Raw genomic sequence first — 19,084 nt, forward strand, 5'->3', positions numbered from 1 at the left:
TTGTATTATTTTGTAATTAACACATAATCAGCACCTTATTAGCACAAATATAAAACACCTTTTGTTAACTTTTTTTAAAAACACTTTTATAAATACAAAAAGGTATAGCAATATGGTACTCATATTAAAGATAAAAAAATACTTGATTTTATGGTATATATTTTTAAAAAAAATAATGAAGTATATAAAAGTTATTTTAGTTTAAAAAACCTTGGTGGAATTTGTATTTAATAGAAAATGGTCAAATGACTAGCAATTTTACAAAATTACCCCTAATTTGTTAGTAGTAATTTTTAATTATAAGAGTTTTATTTATAATCAATATCAACCCTTGATTTAAATTAATAATGGTTCAGATCTGTTCTTACGGTTCTTATAATTAGCACTGTTTGTACAGGATCTCAACCCATGTTTTATTATCATTATTTAAAAAAAGAAAAATCAAATTAGTATTGGGCTCAATAAACCTTATGTCAAGTGAGCTAAATTCTAAAACATTAAAAATAATTTGTAAATGGGCCTATATTGGAATTAATATGTGTTTATTATTTAAAAAAATAACATATACATTGGATTTTCTTTTTAAAATCACGTGCCCCTTGAAATCACGGGTCTTGTGCGGAGGTGCTCCCCGCACACCACTAGGGGAAGCGAATTTGGAATAACAATTAATCAACCACAACTAGTACAAAAACTCCTAAATTCTGTAGCAGATAGGTTATTCAGATTGTTGCATTCATAGACCAATACTTCAATATAGACACGATGACTCTAGACGATGCTATTGATAGATTAAAGACCTTTGAAGAAAGGATCAAGTTAAAGAAAGAAAACACACGGGACAATCAAGAGAAATTGTTGTTCATGCATCAGGATAACAAATCTAGCCATGGGCAACACTTTGGGAATTGTGGACAAGGGAGATTTAATTCGTAATGAGGCAAATGGCGTAACAGAAGGTTTAGACAAGAAGGGATAGAAGAAAATCCTTCACACAGAAATTTCAGAAACAATGATGAGGAGTATGATAGAAAAAAGAGATACCCTAGAGAAGAGATCAAAACAAACTTAAAAATATGATACAATTTCCATAAATTTGAACATCTTGCTAGAGATATCTCTAACTAACAAGCACAAGAAGAGTCAAACTTGATGCAAGAAGACGAGTAACTGTCACTCTTAATAGCAGTCACCAAAAATAAAGATTTCCTTGAATGAGGAGGAAAAAGAATTTAGCAATCATTGATTCTCATTATCAAAATACTTCAATCCTTAAATCGTTAAAGCGAAAATATTGTGGGGAGTTCAAAAAAAAAAAAAAAAAAAAAATTAGCAATCATTGTAGTATGTGGAGAACTATTAATGGAGGTTGAATGATGGTTTAACGATTTAAGGATTAAAGAGGAGTCGTTTATGTGGCTTAAACATCGGTCTCCGTATGCGAGTATAGATAAGATTGGGAGAGATGGAGAGATTTTAATATTCGAGACCTGATTATGTAATGTTTATGCTTTTGTTTTTATTGTGTTTGGGATTTCCAGTTTCTTGCTGGCCCCTTTGTTCTATTTTATGATTTTATAAAATAGTAGCAGTTAAAAAAAATTACATACAACCTCCATTAATAGTTCTCCAAATAAAAAACGAAACTTTTTTTAGGCCTGTAAGTGAACCGAACGAACACGAACACAGGCATGTTCGTGTTCGTTCATTTAACTTTAACCGAACATGAACACATGAACACGAACACAAACATATAATCAAACACATTTTTTTGTTCATGTTCGTTCATTAAGAAATCGAGCATGTTCGTGTTCGTTTATGTTCGTTTGTTTAAAGCCTAAACAAACAGTTCATGAACATTAACGAACACAAACGGACATAAACAAAAAAAATTAAGTGAATGTATTTGAATAAACAGAAACAAACATAAATTAGCATGATTGAACAACAAATCTAACATATTACAGTTCATCCGAAAACACATCTAAATTAGGGTTCATAGATATATTAATGAGTTATATTTATATAAGTAGTTAGAAAACCTAATATTTATATAAATATAACTATTTATGTATTTACTAAAAATTATACTAACATAAACAAACGTAAATAAGCGAACGTTCACGAACATAAATGAACGAATGTTCATGAACATAAATGAACGAACACAAGGTGTGTTCATATTCGTTCATTTAATTAAACGAACAAACTTTTATGTTCGTGTTCGTTCATTTATTAAATAAACGAACATAAACGAACTTCCCGCCGAACAAGTTCATGAACAGTTCACGAACGTTCGGTTCGTTTACAGGCCTACTTTTTTTGGAACCCATGCTAACCACTCGAATCGACCAACCTCCACTTTAGACTGCCTCCAATGCTTCCTTAAGGAGGGTTGCACTTAATGACGTGGCGTGTGCACTTGTGAAGGATGCATTGGGGTGGACTTGCACTTAAGGGGTTTGCACTTAGTGAAGTGCACCTAAATGCAGGAGAGAGAATGTGAAGGTGGGTCCTTTAAAAACTAATGGGTTGGAAAAAGAAATGGTGATGTGGAAGAGAGAGGGTGCATGTGGGAAGGATGGGTTGGAGTTAAAAAGAGGAGAGAGAGTGCATTTGTTAATAATGAGTAAAAAGCTGATGTGGCAGTAATGACTAGGATGCATGTAGTAAATGCAGCATGTTGCATTGCGGACAGTCTTAGTGCCAATATTTTCAGCCACACCCTTTCTAAAATTTGCCATAGAAAAATTAACTTCTTGCCCATTTTCAATCAGAATGCCCAATTGTGTGTAATTAACATAATACAAACTTATTTTGACAATTGACAAAATTATTCAAGCTCAATATGAGTAAGAATTAATTGTTGATAAGAAGATAAATTATCGTTGCATGCAATGAAAACACACAAGAAACTTATCCAACATTAATTTCAGATCACATAAAAGAAGTCCCTGAAAAGCTTCATCTGTTCAACATCTAGCCTAATGAAGATGGATAAGCTCTCGTCGTTTATCGGGCTTGGTGACACAAAACACAAACCTTCTAACGGGATCAGTGCAGGCCCAAGAAAGATGGGCCGGCCCCATCCGAAGTCAGCGTCGTAGATCGGGAGCCTAGCCCAGCTTACTATAATAAGGTTCGTGTAGTTATAAGAAGGGGCCTCAGGCTTATGATCAAGGTGTTGGCGTTGTTCCAGATAATCCAGTGCTGATTTTAGATAATCGCTATTCATATTCACTAACGCATTATGGATTTTACTTGCAGTGTACCAGGTGGGTTTTGACCGAATTTCGCCCTCTGTCAGTATGGTGGTGGCTCTGAAGATAGCATTTCCGAAATAGCCCGGTGGAAGTGGTGGTTGAAAGCGAGATCGTCCATCGGTTGGGATTATGATCATGGTGTCTTGATCGTCTGGCAGCCCGCGAGCTTTACACACGCACTTCCAGACATGGGCCGAGAGAATTTCAAAAGAACTGTAGTTGATTGTGTTACCATCTTCCTTTGATTTTGCTTTCATCACATTGAGTTGGTCTCGTGTTAACTTGAAAACTGAGTTGATTGTTTTGGTTTTATCTAATGGGACCTGTAGTGGTGACTTCAGTATTGGATCCGGGTGATATTCAACGTGCTCAAAAATTGGTTGTGGTGGGTCCCGTGGTCGGAGTAGGGCCCGGTGTTCATGAAGTGCAACGAGGACCACCCATCCACTACATGATGGTGCAAACCAACTCCTAGCGAAACCCCACCACATTTAAAGTATGTTACCTAAAGACAACAAACAAACAAATGTACCCCATAAAAATCCACTAAAACAAGACAGTTTTAAGCAGGGCTATTCACGAGCCGAGCCGAACTGAACCGAGCCATGGCAAGCTCGGGCTCGGCTTGATTATAAACCGAGCTGGCTCGACTCGTGATGAAACACTGATTAGCACAGGGTTAATCAATGGGGTTATTTCGTCTATGGGGTTCAACCTTTTTCCTTACTCGTAACAATGGCTCGTGACCTGCAAAACAGTAACCACCGTCAGTCTCGTTAAGAGGGGGAGAAAGGGGATTTCCCTCTTAACCAAGCTCCGGCGTGAGAATAAGTACTGTTCTGAGAGAAATTAAACAGTGTGTGTATAGAGTGAGTATAGAGTGAGAAAGATCCTGAACCTGAATGATGAAGGGTCCTATTTATAGCCGGAGGGTGAGGGAAGGAGGAGCAGCTGTGCCAGCTGTGTGCGCGTGCCAGCTGTCCGACCAAGGGGAATGTCCTCTTGGTCTGCTCTGTCACGGCAGGTGTAGCGATACACGTGGCATTCTTTCATTTGCCCACGCTGGAGACCTCGTACCGGTGTTGTCAGCCCTGCCTCCTGATTTGCCGCAGGCCTATGTGGCGTTCTGCGAGTGGTGACACGTGTTGTCCTTTTTGTCTGGTAGAGCATCTTTGGTGCCACCTACAAGTCTTCCAAAAGCTTCTGGATTGCTTTGCTGATGTGGTCGCCATGTATGCTCAAAGGTGGTGTGGTCCCTGCCATGTAGGCAGGGAATTGGGACCATACCTCTTCAAGTCCCCCCGGTCCAGTGTGCCTTCTAGTTGAGTTGATCGTCTAGGAGGGATTCTGGACTTATGAGAGTAGTGATTTTTTGCAGCGCGTGGAGGTTGGTACGTTATGAAAAGTGAGCCAAATGGACGCATCGCGCATGGGTTTTGGCTCCTTGTAAAAAGTGAGCCAAATGGACGCATGGCGCATGGGTTTTGGCCCTTTGTAAAAAGTGAGCCAAATGGACGCATGGCACATGGGTTTTGGTCCTGTGTGAAAAGTGAGTCAAATGGACGCATGGCGCATGGGTTTTGGCTCCTTGTAAAAAGTGAGCCAAATGGACGCATGGCGCATGGGTTTTGGCCCTTTGTAAAAAGTGAGCCAAATGGACGCATAGCGCATGGGTTTTGGCTCCTTGTAAAAAGTGAGCCAAATGGACGCATGGCGCATGGGTTTTGGCTCCTTGTTGTTTCCTTCTGACGGAAGCTTGGTGGTCACGGGGAAGTGTTTGGTGTGACTATCTGACATCCCTGTCTTATCGGAGGTGAACAGTTGCTTTTTCAGTTACTTTCTGTCCCGTCAGCCGGCCCCGTTGCCCATGCTTCCCGAAAAAAGAGCTGACGTCTTCTCTCTCTTCTGACGTGTCACTCCCTTATTGCTTGCTTTTCCTGTATTCTGACGGTCCACTACCCATCGCATTAAATGCGATGGGTATAAATAGGAGGCGGTTACTCCTTTCTCTCCACTTTTTCAAATTTCAAGTGTGTTTTTCTTCTATCTTCTCCGTTCATTCTCCTTTGTTTCAATAGTTTTCTTGAGTTCTTATTTCCGACTTCTCTTTATTTACACCATGTCTGGTACAAATCCTACCCAAAGGAAGAGAAAGTATAAGGGGAGGGCTCCTCCCGGTCCTGACCAGGCGGTCATTGGTTGGAAAGAGGAGTTCTTGAATCTTGTTCAGGGGATGGCTTTTCGCCCCGAGTGGGGGGCCCAGTATCCTCCTCCTGGTTCTACTGCCCTGGACGCTCCTCCGGGCTATATCACTCTATATGCTGCATTTTTTCGAGAAGGGAGTTTTAGACTACCGATTACGAAATTTCTGCCGCCGTCTTGAGGGGTTATGGATTGCATATTTCACAGATTAATGCTTTCGGGCTTCCACGCATTACTCATTTTGAGTATGTCTGTAGGGCTTACCGCATTGAGCCTACGTTTGAGATGTTCAACGTGTTTTATAGTGTTACCTATGCCAGTGGTTTTTATTCATTTCAAGCACGGACTAGTGTTGCTCCGGTGTGTTCCGTGCCGTTAAAGAGCCTGCACGACTGGAAGCAGAAATTCTTCTACATTCGTCGTGGTGTGATTCCGATAGATATGCCTTATCGGCAGGTGAGCCAAAGGATTCCGAAAGTCGATGTGATGGGAGATTATGCTGCCCAGGATTGGTACAAAAAGATAACCCACAAAGCAACTGCCATTTCTCAGTTGGAGGAGATGGCTTTGGTTGGTGCCGGGATGAGTTTGCTGTGGGTGCCGAAGAATCCTCTGGGTCAACCTGTTTACAGTTATCAAGGCAAATGTGTGTTACTTTCATAAGTTACTTCTGAATTATTCTTCCCATATGTTTGTTATGGTTTTATGTGTTATCTTATCTTCTTGTCCTTTTGCAGTTGGTTATAGCTTGATAAATGTTTTGGACCCGAGGTCGGCGGGTGCCATGGTTGAAGCTATTCAAGAGGATGGGAAACCCAAATGGTTAGACCAAATCCGGGGTCGTTTCTTGCACCCATCTGATGAAAGCCTGAGTAGATATGCCAATGATGTGTTAGGTGAAGATGATGGGAATGACCCTGTCGACTCGGGTCGAGAGGAAGTTGTTGTTCTTTCAAGTGGGAGTTCTGACCAAACCCTTGAAGGTCTAACCACTCGTTGCGTGCGTGCAGGTACTGCACCGGGTGTTGGTGTAGAACCTGTGCACGAGATTGTTGATGATGCTGCTGGTGCGGAGGAGCCTGTGGATCCTTCATCTCAGTTGGAGACAAGGAAAAAGGCGAGGACGGATAGATCTGGGAGTAAAAGGGAAAAGGCGGAGGGCAAAGCTGCTGGTTCTTCTCGTAAGCAACCCTCGACTCTTCCTTATCTAGATTATGTGGTTGTCTCTGACACGTTGCATGGCCTAGGGGTTGGTGAGAGAAGTCGAGAGTCGGATCCGGATGATAGTGCCACCTTGACTGAGCACATGAGGAAGAAAGCCCTCGAGGATCATAAACGCAAGCTTGATGAGCAATCCGCTGCTCTTCTTGCTGCTAAAAAAGCGAAACTTCATAAGGAGGCCCCCTCAGCACCTTCTGAATCTGAGGTTGATCTAGGTGTTTTTAGTGGGGGTCGTGGAAACCTTCTGGAGGAGATATTTGCTGCATCTGCTCCTCCTGCTGGTAATTTGCTTTTAGTTGCATGTTTCCCTCGTGTTTTGCCGAGTTGTTTTTTAATTGTTGTTTTGTGAAAGTTGTCAAGACTGGCAAGAAGCCTCGGGTGGTGGATATTTCCCAGATCACGCCCCCTGCTTCCCCTCCGTCAATGACGGTTGGCTTAACCCCTCCCCGTGATGATCTTGAGGCGAAGAAGAAGGGAGGGGAAGGGGTTGCTGAAAACGTGGGTGGAGGCGGTGGTGATGCTGGAGGTGTTGATGGTGAGGATGGAGCTGATAAGGGTAAGGGTGTTGAGGTGGAGGTGGAGTCTAGTGAAACTACTCCACGCCAAACCATTTATAGCAAGCGTCCTTCTGGTGGAGACGGGGTTCAAGGATGAATGACGTGAACAACTGTCATGAATTTTTTGCTATGTCTCTTCCTCCTGCTGAAAGGATGTTCCAGAAGAACCGTAATCGGTTTGCTTTGTTGGACGACCATGTGCGTGCCGGAGTTAATTACTTTGCTACTTCTTAGGAAATTCTTCGTGAATGGCGGCTGATGGGAGAGGAAACTGCCGATTTTGAGAATGCAAAGAGGTTGTTTGCTGAGGAGAGGGAGAAGTTCAATGCAGAGAAGAAAGGGTTGCAGTGGAGGGTGTCCGATGCTGAACAGAAACTCGAGGAGCAATAGCAAGTTAATGTTCAAAAACAAAAAGATTGGGAAGCCGCGTGCGAGCGTACTAATGTTGAGATGCAATCTCAGCGTGATGCGATCTTGCGGTTGTCCGGTGAAAAATCAGAACTTGCTAAAGAGGCTCAGCAGGCGCGCGTTGCGGCCAAGAAGAAAGAGAAAGAATATGTTGATCGGATTGATAAGCTAGAGGTTCTTGTGCAGAAGAAGGTGTCAGAGTGTGAAACTACACAACGCCTTCTTGACGACAATACTGCTGAGTGTCGGGCTTCTGAACTCCTTGCCGAGGAGGCGTCTGCTGATAGCAAGTGGTTACTTTCGCGTGATGTACCCCTGGTAATTTTCTACGTTTGCCTTGCTCCTTCCTTTTCTTTTATTTTTGTGACTTCTCATTCATTTAATCGCCCTTTCTTCGCAGCTTGCCGATCGTATTTTAAACTCACCTGAACTTGCAACATATATGTTTGAGTTGGGTCGGGCTGCTTACAATAGCGGTCGAAAGTTTGGGTATGCTGAGGGCAAAGCGGCGGCTATCGATAAAGAGAAAGATTATCGTTTTGAGCTGTATAAGGAAGATTGTGATGGTGCATTGCTGCTAAACGCAAGGAGTTTTCGACCCTTGAGTTTGCTGTTGTTCGAGCTGCAGAGAAGTTGGCTCGCAAAGTGGATGGGGTTGCCTTACTGAAGAAGGCTCTTGGGGATGATGGTGGTGCGGCAGGAGGTGCTGGCACCAGTCGTACTTGATGGGTGGGTTCCGGCCTGTGCGCCGCGTATGGCCCTGAGTGGCCCTGTAATGTTGGTTGTTTGTTTAAACAATTTTATTTTTGTTTACCTGTTGTGCATGCTGGTATTTGAACGCGTTTTTCGATGGATATTTTAACGTTGTTTTTTAGTTTATGCGAATTTTGCTATCGTCATAATATGTGCATGTGGAATTACTTTGATTAGGTGTCACGGATGAATGATGGCGTTGACAGGTGATGTTGTGTTAATACAACGTTTTATTCTGTCGTTTTTACGCGTACGTTGATTTGTGACTTACGAAGTGATCGAGTTCCAGGTTATTGTGTGAGCTCAGCTGTGTTCAGCCTTGGGAGCATTACAATGTTTAGTTACCTTGTTATCGATATTTTCGTGTTTATGTGGGCACGAAGTTTTATTTTGGCGTTTTGTAGGCTTTGGTTGTGTTTCTGACCCGGCTGTGCACTTGGTTGTGACGAGCCTTGGAGGTCTACAACGTTTCCTATGGTCAAGCCATTGATGTTTTCGTGTACGCCCAAAGTAATAAATGCAGTTGTGACAAGAAATTTGCATGAGATAAAAGTAGCCAAACACTTCTTGTATTATAGTAAATGTGTTGGCGGTTCGCCCTTTGCGATTACATAGTTGTTTTACATGTAGCACTTTCGAAGTTGCTGAGCGTTCGAGGTTCGCGGAACCTCCTTGTTGTTGATGGTGCGCAATTTGTAAGCTCCCTTGCCGAGTACTGCGTCGATGATATATGGGCCTTCCCACTTGGGGGCCAGTTTTCCGGGCTTTTCTGCGTTGGAAGCTTCATTGTCTCTTAGGACGTAATCTCCCGGATTGAAAGTGCAGACTCGGACTCTGGAGTTGTAGTATTTCTCTAGCTTTGTTTTGTACTTGGCCTCATTGATTGCTGCCATCTCTCTCCGTTCTTCTAGGAGGTCCAGATCGATCCTCCTTTCTTCTTCATTGTTGATTAAGTTCATTGAGAGCATTCGGGGAGATGGCAGCCCGATTTCTGCTGGAATGACTGCTTCAGACCCATAGACTAGGCTGAACGGTGTCTCACCGTTGCTTGTCTTTGGCATTGTCCTATGGGCCCACAATATGCTGGGCAGTTCGTCTACCCAGCCTCTTCTTTTCTCGCCTAACCTTGCTTTGATACCATCCACGATACTTTTATTGACTGCCTCTACTTGACCGTTCCCTTGCGGGTGCGCAACCGAAGAGAAGGTGTGGTCGATGTGTAGTTCTTTGAACCATCGTTCGAGGTCGTCTGCAGCGAAGTTAGTTCCATTATCGGTGATGATTCTGAGAGGTAGGCCAAAGCGGCATATGATTTGTTCCCATATGAATCGCTTGACGACTGCTGATGTGGTAGATGCAAGTGCTTTCGCCTCTACCTATTTGGTGAAATAGTCGACTGCGACTATTATGAATTTGACCGCCCCTGGTGCTTCCGGGAAAGGACCTACCATGTCTGTGCCCCATTGTTGAAAAGGCCATGCGGTTGTGACTGGTACTACTTCATTTTTGGGGCGCATGGTCTTGGGCGCGTGTCTCTGGCATCCACTGCACTTCCTCAGCTCTTTCACAGCATCTAGATGCATCCCGGGCCAGTAGTATCAGGCGTTCATCACTTTTACCACCACCATTCGAGGCCCGGCATGAATACCACAAATTCCTTCATGAACTTCTCGGATTAGGTAGTTTGCGTCTTCGGCGTCAACGCATCTCAGCAGTGGACCGAGGTATGACTTTCGGTACAGTATTCCATCTGCCATCTGATAATGTTCTGCTTTGTATTGGATCTTCCGCGCCTCGGCTTTGTTTTCGGGAAGTGTCACGGCCCCCGACCCGGTTTGACCCGTTTCAGGAGCCGCGGGACAGAAATCCCGTGGTATTTAATTTAGGCGACAACGAAAGTCTTTTTAAAACAGGATCTTTCAATATTTAAAACTGCACGTTACATAATTTTAGGGATAAGACCCGGTAATTTACAATAAGGTGATTTCACTGGGAAATCCTTATTTTTCAAAACATGTTTCTTTATTTATTTACATTGAGCCACTTCTCTAAGCTGGTAGTGCTCCACGACACTTTTCTTAGCTCACAACAGATCACCTGAAACATGTTTGAAAAAGGTTTTGTCAGCGGGAAATACTGAGTGAGTTCATTCAGGTTTTATAAAATGACCCTTAGTTATAAAATTACAGCATAAGAGCGATTACGATGGTTTATATCTTATATTTATGGCACCGTGTCACAATGGTGACGATGGTCATACCACTATTAGGTCAATGAACCCAAATAGTGATGATTATCCCTAGTAGGTCAATGAACCTAACTGGGAGAAAATTAGTAATGTGCACAATACCCCACTAGCCAGTGATTCAAGATATCCATGACTTAGTCCCTGTAATTATAACTTTTGAAAATAATTTGGAGTATTGTAAAACAGTTGATAAAAAGAGAATGACTCACATTGCAGATTTAACGAGCAGTGTATAAGCCTACTGATTAGCCTTGATTAACCTAATTTAATTAACAATGCACACACAAACGGGTTAGTAACTAATACAGCAGTTACGACAATTCACGATATTAAACCCTCACAACGATTAATAAGGTGCAATACTTAACAATTCAATGGATTCACAACGAATGACAGAGTATAGTCCGAGTTCGAACAGCACTCAAACATTCAAGTTGAAATCACGACGAATGACAAAGTATAAACTCAATTTGAGCAGCACTCAAACAATCGTTGGATAGTTACAATCGATCGGACGTTGAATCGTAATAGCGATCGAGTTAGTACCCTGATTTGTGGCAGCACTTCGTGTGGTGTGTGTTTGGTAGTAAATTACGTATATCTCAACGTATATTGTGAATTTTTACGTCGAATGAACAGCAGAATTCAAGTCCCAAACCCCCCTATTTATACTGGATTTTTGCATCTCCCGCGTGTCGCGGAAGAATACGTGGCCTGTGCCGCGTATCGCCTGGGGTGACAAAGTAGGGTAAGGTAGCCCCGTCACCTGCATAGCCTTGCTGAGTCGACAGTTTCGATAATTTTGAATTTGACAACGTTTTATTGAGATAATCGTAACTTAGGGTTTACCCCCCCTGAGTTTTAGGGGCCCTGATCCTGATTTCCGATTGTTCTGAAACTTTTAGGGTTTATGCAGAATTACTTGGGTTTCTCAATTAGGGTTTCCTTAATAGATAGTTAACATACTAAGTGTTAATTTTAGTGAGAGTTGTTACAGGAAGTATCCCTGATTGTAGGTACATGATTATCGGTGTCATCCAGGGCGTTGTTCCTGTCTGAATGACGCTTACTTCTCTGAGTGGAACGGATGGGTTGCTCAAAACCTCTATGCGCACATCCTTTGCTAGGTGTTGGAAACTTGTTGATGCGAGCTTACTCAGCGCATCTGCTGTCTTGTTCTCGCTTCTGTTTATGTGGTGCACCTTGTAGGAATAGAAGGTTTGTAGCAACGTTTTTGCTTGTCTGAGATAGAGTGCCATGACGTCTCCCTTGGCTTCGTATTGGCCGTTGATTTGCCCTGCTACTAGCATGGAGTCCACATGCGCTTCGATGTGTCGGACCCCATTTTGATCGCCAACCGTAAGCCAGCTAGGAAAGCTTCGTACTCGGCTTCGTTGTTTGTGCTTTTAAAATCTAGGCGTATGGCGTACGTGAATTCATGTTTGTCAGGGCTTACCAGCCTTAGCCCTGCGCCTGCTCCGTCTTCGTTAGACGCGCCGTCGGTGTATAACAACCATGGCTCTTCTGTTTGCTTTTTCTCAGCTTTTTCCATTGCTTTACATTCTCTGTCTTTGTCATCTGGGACTTCTGTCATAAAATCTTCCAAGACTTGGCCTTTGATTGATGGTCGTGGTCTGAAAACCACATTGTGACCTCCCAGCTCTATCGCCCATTTGGCTAGTCTTCCTGATATCTCTGGCCTTGCAAGGATGTTGCCAATGTTGTAGTTGGTTAGCACATGGATGACGTGATTGGCGAAGTATCTGCGCAGCCGTCTTGAAGCATGGATCAGTGCGAGGACTAGCTTTTCCATGATGGCGTACCGGGTTTCTGGGTCGGTCAAGGTTCGTGACACATAATAGACTGGTGTCTGGGTACTCTGACGATCGACAAGTAAGACGGCTCCGACTGCTCTATCTGAAGCTGATAGGTAAAGTACCAAAGGTTCTCCCTTGTTTGGTGCGGTTAGTGTTGGCAATTTGATGAGGCAATCTTTCATCTCGCGGAACGCACTCTCTGCTTCCGGAGTCCACTGAAACTGGCTTTTCTTCATACAATTTCGCAAGGTTTTGATGAACGGAAAAGACTTTGCAGCATGATTAGCCAGGAAACGATTGAGCGCGGCTAGTCGTCCTGCTAATTTTTTGCATGTCTTTGATGTTTGACGGTGAAGGCATCCTTTCTATGGCTTGGACCTTTTCTGGATTCACCTTAAAACCATCTTTTGTGACGATGAAGCCTAAGAACTTTCCTTCTTCCATACTGAATGAGCATTTTGCTGGGTTCAGCTTGATACTCACGCTGCGCAGCGTGTTGAAAGTTTTTTGGATGTTCGCCAGCATCGTGCTCTCTTCCTTGCTCATAATCACCAAATCATCCATGTACACTTCTATGTACTTGCCGATAGCGTCACTGAATGTTTCGTTCATCAATCTTTGGTAGGTCGCGCCTGCATTCTTTAAGCCGAACGGCATCTTCGTGTAACAGTACAACCCTGTCGGCGTGCGGAATGCGGTTTTATCCTCATCTTGGACATCCATTTGAACCTGGTGATACCCTTTGTAGCAGTCAAGAAAGCATTTCCACCTGAATGTTGCCAGAGAATCAATTTTTTCGTCTATGTCTGGTAAGGCGTAGCAGTCGCGCGGACATGCCTTGTTTAGATCTTTGTAGTCGACGCACATTCTCCAGCTGCCATTTGGTTTCTTTACCATCACTGGGCTTGCTACCCATGTTTGGTATCTGACTTCTCTAATGATTCCCGCATTCAGCAACTCTAGCACCTGTTCTTTCATGGCATCGTGCTTTATGTCGCCCAAGTGGCGCTTGGCGTGCACCACTGGCTTTGCTTCTTCTGAGACATTTAAACGATGTTCTGCTATATGCCGTGGAACACCAACCATATCAGCAGGTGTCCAGGCGAACACGTCCATGTTTTCGTGCAACAATTTCTTGAGCGCCGCGCGCGTTAAATCGGACATGGCAGGTCCTAGGGTAATTGTTTGTTCTGGGTATGTGTTGTTTAATACCCATTTTTCTGCTTCTGTGCGCGGTGCTGTCTTGCTTGTTTTTTCGGGCCTGATCTCATCTGTTGCTAAGACTTCTTTGCTCGCGTATATCAGCGCAATGCCTGTTTCAGTGGGAAATCCAACAGCGGAATGTGGTGCAGAGCATATCATACTGAAGTCTCCTTGGGATTCTCTTCCTAGGAGGATGTTGTGTCTTGAGTGTGCTGGTAGCACCATGAATGTGACTTCTTCAGTTCTTGAATTTCTTCCATCAGAAAGTAACACCGGGAATGATATCTGCCCCAGGGGAAAGACGGCTTCGTTGTAGAAACCAGTTAGTGGGTAATCAACTGGTTCCAAGCGCGCCTTGTCCTCCTGATCAAATTGATTGAAACATTGTTCATATATGATATCCGCGGTGCTCCCCGGGTCAATGAAGATGTAATCTGTCTGGTAGTGGCCGATTACACCCGGAATGACTATTGGTCGTTTTTCCCTCGGGCCCCCTCTAACAACTGGGAAAATAACTTGCTTCTCGCGCCATGAATCGTCTTGCGTGCGCTTGTTGTAGTTTTTCCTTGGTCTTCGTGGACCTTCCTGCACCATGTGGGTTTCCAACTTCCTGAGTTTTTTGTTATCTGGCCTTTCATCTCTTCTTTGGATTTGGCGGTAGTCGCGCTTTCCGCCCTTTACCAAGTGAGTGAGCTTTCCATCTCTCAGGGCCCTTTCGATTTCTTGCTTTAGACTGAAACAATCGTCAGTTAGGTGGCCCGTATCTTTGTGAAATTCACAGAAAAGATTTGGATCTTGACCCCTTTTGTTGCGCATCTGTAGGGGTGGTTTGAACTGGTGATTTTCGGTGGCTAAGACTTCAGAGGGGGTTTTTGTCAGTGGAGTCCACTACTTTTCTCTATTTTCTCATTTTACTTCCTTTCGGTGAGCTATTTGGTTGATTGTGTGGCGCGCGTCTTCCCTTGGTGGGCTTCTTTCTCTATGGCCGAAAACCTTCCATGGCTGGCTTCTGCCCCTTCTGTTATGTCGGCCGTTGTGGTTATGTGCGCGTTGACGGTGATCGTCACCGGTCAACTGTCTATCGGTCTGCGCAATGGTTTTTGCTGCCTCTATGAAGGTTCCCCAATCTTTGGGTCCTCCGTCTCGCCCTTTGATTCTTTTGACTAAATCGTCACACTTGACCGCCCTCATGAAATGTGCGCGCATCATCTTTTCGGGTAAGTCTCCGATTTCTAGACATTCTTTGTTATACCTTGTAATGAAATCTTCCACGCTTTCGTGATCTTTTCTCCATATGTTTAAACAATCGCCGGGATCTCTGGCTTGTCTTCGTTGCTGAGAGAAGTGTGCTAGGAACTTCTCTCGGAAATCAATCCACGACTTGATTTTACCTGCTGGTAGGCTGTCAAACCATATGCGCGCTGCGCCGACGAATGTTTGAGCGAACAGGTGGCACCAAGTTGGTAAGTTCCATCCACCTGTTGCTCCTGCGCCATTGAAAACCTGAAGGTAATCATCTGGGTCTGTCAACCCGTTGTATTTACCCACGTTGTGTGGTAATTTTGTTTTGTCGATGGCGGCGCAGGCGATTTCTCTGATGAACTTTGAATTTTCAGCCATGTCATCAGGACGGTAGCTCAAGGTGTAATCGTGTTCTGCTTTTGGGTTATACCCTGCGCCCTTGGACGGCTTGTATGCTTCGTGCTCTGGATGAAGTCTGTTAAACACTGTGGTTTCCCCCTTTGTATGTTGGGTCGTCTTCTTCTTCATCCCATTCTGTATTCATGTTGCGCGCGCCCAACCGAGCTTAGATCGGTCTTCTTTGCAAGTTGGAGTTTTGCACAAAGTTGCTTTCTGTTTCGCCATAAGTGTCGCGCGTGTCGGGCGCGCTTGGTCTTCTCACATTTTGCACTGGTCCTTTCTCCGGACGTAGGTTCCACGCGTTAGTCTGCTGAGTTGTATGTGTACTCAGAGACCTTGGTCGTGGAGTTACAAATGCTGACTGGTTAGCTTGTGCTTGGAGCAAAGCTTGCTGCGCGCTGAGCTGCGTATAAACGAGGTTTATGGACGCCATTTGTTCGGCATACCAGGAAGCCGGAGTTTTTCCTTCGGGTAGCCCTAAAAGTGCAGAATAATTGAGTTGTGCTTGTTCCGATGGAGCTGAGGGGCCGGCTCCATGGCTTAGTGTCTGCATTGGTGGAGGTGTTTGTTGCAACACCCCCGTGGGAGTTTGGAACGTGGCTCCGTTTGTGGTTTGAGTGATTATCCTGGCTGGAGTTTGGAAAGTGGGTCCAGTTGTTGTTTGGCTAACAACCCTGGACGCGCTTCCAAAGATAGGAGGAAAATCGTTGTTCAGCTGTCCCTCTTGGATGGTTTCGTTCCTTTGACCCCTTTGGACGTGTGCTGTGTCCGAAACGAGCTCGAAGGAAGAAACTTCTCCATCGACTGGGTGTGAGAGGTTTGTTCAGCCATTTTTTACGAGTGTTTTTCAAGAAAGAAAAGAGGTGAGATTGGTTTTGCAAAAAGCGGATGGCGCCAATGATGAAACACTGATTAGCACAGGGTTAATCAATGGGGTTATTTCGTCTATGGGGTTCAACCTTTTTCCTTACTCGTAACAATGGCTCGTGACCTGCAAAACAGTAACCACCGTCAGTCTCGTTAAGAGGGGGAGAAAGGGGATTTCCCTCTTAACCAGGCTCCGGCGTGAGAATAAGTACTGTTCTGAGAGAAATTAAACAGTGTGTGCATAGAGTGAGTATAGAGTGAGAAAGATCCTGAACCTGAATGATGAAGGGTCCTATTTATAGCCGGAGGGTGAGGGAAGGAGGAGCAGCTGTGCCAGCTGTGTGCGCGTGCCAGCTGTCCGACCAAGGGAATGTCCTCTTGGTCTGCTCTGTCACGGCAGGTGTAGCGATACACGTGGCATTCTTTCATTTGCCCACGCTAGAGACCTCGTACCGGTGTTGTCAGCCCTGCCTCCTGATTTGCCGCAGGCCTATGTGGCGTTCTGCGAGTGGTGACACGTGTTGTCCTTTTTGTCTGGTAGAGCATCTTTGGTACCACCTGCAAGTCTTCCAGAAGAAGCTTCTGGAAGCTTCTGGATTGCTTTGCTGATGTGGTCGCCATGTATGCTCAAAGGTGGTGTGGTCCCTGCCATGTAGGCAGGGAATTGGGACCATACCTCTTCAACTCGGATTTGAAATCGAGCTAGAAGTTTAAGCTCGGGCTTAGCTTGGTTTGGCTCGATTTTGAAAAGAAAAATTAGTACATAGCTTTCAAAATTGAGTAGTCTAAAATATTTTTCACTAGTTTAAAAGAACATATACAAAATAAACTCAACCTAATACATTACAAGCCAAAATCAAGTTCAAAACACAAAATTAGTTCTTTATTTCAACGAAATCCAATATAAATTTATTAGTATGGTAATCAACATTCACATATTCTATAGATAAAAAAATAAAGTCTTAAATACATGCAAATAATAATCAGATTTTTGTGATATATTATAATGTATATAAAATAAAATATATGAAAAGTAAAAGAGTAAATTATTTTTTGAGTGTTTTAGTGGTGTTAACCACTTAAGTCCAAAATCAAAAGTACAAACACAGGGACTCAAAAAGTAATTTACTCAAAGTAAAATAATCTGAGCCGAGCTAGCAAGCGAGCCAAACTGGCTCGTTACGAGCCGAGCTAGGCTCACTTTCTAACCAATCCGAGCTGGCTCGGCGCAGTTTTAAACTGAGCCATACATCAAGCGTGACTTTCCGAGCTACGAGCGAGTTTCGAGTAAGCTCCGAGCCGCAAGCTTTTTAGACAACCCTAGTTTTAAGTAGAACTATTTTTGAGATCTGCAATACCTGGGAGATTAATAGCGGATATGAGTCAATTCCCAGCGAGGAATCGACCATCGGAATGAGCTTCAAGGACTCTGATGTGGGCGCAAAGTCACCAAAATCATCTATAATGCCATCCGACTCGGCTTCCAAAAACAACGCCCCTTGTCCTAGATAATCAATCTCAACCCGACCATCTTCACCTAGTTTAAATCGCCCTACCAGTGGGTAAAACGTAACTAAAGCCCTACTCAAAGCGTCCTTCATCACTTTTGTGTCAAAGAAGTTGGCAGCACCGTTGGGCCGGTAAAAATACACCGTTAGTGTGTGACTATTCGGGGTATTGCGATCGAGGCTAGAGGTACATAGCTTTATGATTGGTGTCTCCTTTGCGTGTCTCACCATGGTTGATTCTCTTACCACCACCTTCATCTCGATCTTCACTGAAAAAAGTAAAGCAATGGTAAGAATACGATCTCATTTCAAAAAACATTATCTACTATGTTTGAAAACCTGGTATAGCTTTTTTTTTTCCTGGTGATCTTCTATAACGTACTTCAGTTTCAGCCTTTCTTATAACTTATAAGGGAGGACAAATTCATTTGAGTTGTCCCATGGCCACCTAGGCTCCACATCACCAAAAGATATATTGAGCACATGTGAGATGATAAATTGGAGAGAGGTACAAGAGGAAAAGTCAACAACACAATTACATCTTCATTAAAAGGCAGACATCGAAGGGAGTGGGGGCAACAATTTTAATAAACATCATCATCACTATTTTAGGAGTCCATGTGACAACAGTGGGCCGATTCGGAGGGGACTTGGGCTCTCTTATCAACATATCATCATCACACTTGGGCCGAATAGGTGGGCCATATTCACGTGAAGGGGACGACTTTTACAGCCGCCATACGTGGTGATAGGTCATGACTTATTATTATCACATCATTATTACGACCTACACATTAAGGATATTGAAGATGCTTTCAACCGCGTATCCGGCTTTTGAAGATCACCTTCAACTTGTTAAATGGTTATTGATTTTAAATTCTCCCTTCCCCATGGTCACCTAGGCTCCACATCACCTTCTAGTCCATATCATCACTACTCCCCCATATGTAGGTTGTGGTTCCCCTTCATTCCTGTTGATGCAACAAATACGGGACCAAGGATGGTAGCTGGGCTGGTCAGGCAAAAGGGCTGAAGGGTTCAGTTTTGCCTAACGCAGGTCGCGGGGTCCCTCCACGTTTGCAAAACGTGGAAGGAGGTTCACTAGTATGTTTGAGTTATTTGCTTTGAAGTTCTTTCTCCAAGGTTGACTCGGATCCAGAAAAGAAAGCAAATGGAATGAATGAGATGAATATGATGGAGAGTTATTTGGAAGTGACAAGAACTCCTCAAATGACAAGAGATTAAGGAATCTCTGTGCTTTTCGGAATGTCTTTGAAGTGTTATTGAGCTGTCTTCTTATAGTGGAAGACACTTCTCGAAATGGCATGGACTATACTAGTGAGACCTGTTTGCTTATGGAGGGTTTCCCCTTTTGGGGTTGAAGGCTTTGGACCCC

The 19,084-nt window shown here is 43.8% G+C and overlaps 1 pseudogene; it reads right to left on the bottom strand.

Moving 5' to 3' along the window:
* Positions 1-2,874: 2,874 nt before the first annotated feature.
* Positions 2,875-18,125, bottom strand: LOC110941974 (annotated as a pseudogene).
* Between the last annotated feature and the right edge of the window lie 959 nt (positions 18,126-19,084).

This window comes from Helianthus annuus, chromosome 5 (genome assembly GCF_002127325.2).
Source record: "Helianthus annuus cultivar XRQ/B chromosome 5, HanXRQr2.0-SUNRISE, whole genome shotgun sequence".
NCBI classification, from domain to species: Eukaryota; Viridiplantae; Streptophyta; class Magnoliopsida; order Asterales; family Asteraceae; genus Helianthus; species Helianthus annuus.